This window comes from Meleagris gallopavo, chromosome 21 (assembly GCF_000146605.3).
Source record: "Meleagris gallopavo isolate NT-WF06-2002-E0010 breed Aviagen turkey brand Nicholas breeding stock chromosome 21, Turkey_5.1, whole genome shotgun sequence".
Lineage (NCBI taxonomy): Eukaryota > Metazoa > Chordata > Aves > Galliformes > Phasianidae > Meleagris > Meleagris gallopavo.
The window spans coordinates 2,435,118-2,436,166 of NC_015031.2; positions in this window are offsets into that span (position 1 = coordinate 2,435,118).

Here is a 1,049-nt window from a genome sequence, read left to right on the forward strand (position 1 = left end):
TTGCAACTTCCTTCTAAATCTATAGCTTCAAAAGGCCATTCAGCCCTGATGGGAGATTGCTGCTGAATGTACCCATGGCCTGGTAGAGGGAATCTGCTGCAGCACAGGAGGCTGGGAATGCTGAGGAGTGTTCCTAGGAGCAGTGGAGCAGGGTGCATCTTTGGCACTGTCTGCCTGTGCCAGCGCATTCTGGGAGCCAGGGCTCAGCATTGGGAGTGAGCCCTGCTGGAATGGCCGGGCACTGCCTGAGGGGCTGAAGCTTGTCTGATCCTTGCAGAGCCAAATGACACTGACCATTTCCAGTTTGTTCTTTAGCGAGTGCTAGAGACCATGGAGAGCACGGTGCTATTGCAAAGGCTTTAACAACTCTGCTTTATTTTCTAGACGTGATTTGCACTGGTTTATTTTTTTTTTTAAGCACAACTCATGCTTTCAAAATCCTGTACTAGAAATTCTATCTGCATTGAAAACAAAACTCCTGTACTTCAGTGAGTGCCAGCTGTTTTGAGGCTGGGCTTTTATCTTGGTGCTGGTTTCCACGAGGCTGCACGTACAACTGCTGAGCCTCTGCCCTGGCAGCTTTCTGTATGGTTCGCGAGCAGGCTGAAGGGATTAAAACTGATGCATAAAATATTTGTCTTTAAAATAATGAAAAACTGAGAAAAGAATAAATGCTTGTATGAAGTATTTGTTGTTCAGAGCAGGTTTGAGTATTTAAAACGCTTCCAAAATCCTTTTGTCTTTCAACGTGTGTTTCTCCTACTGAATTTCTATTTTAAGTAAGTAGCACAATATTAACTCAGAAAAGAAAAGAAACACTGCTGTTCAAAGCATGCTGTACTGGTTGGATATTTATGGGAGATGTTCAGGAAATGAGTGAACACTTGAAGGTATATGCATTATTTATTATTGCACCTGATCAATTACCACTTGAAACCTTTTGGTTGTTTTGGCTCTGTGCTCTCCCAAGCCCTGCTCTGGCAATGTATGTGCTGGCACTTGTTCCAGTTAAACGTTGCTGGGGATGAAAGTGCAGCTGTTGATGTGTG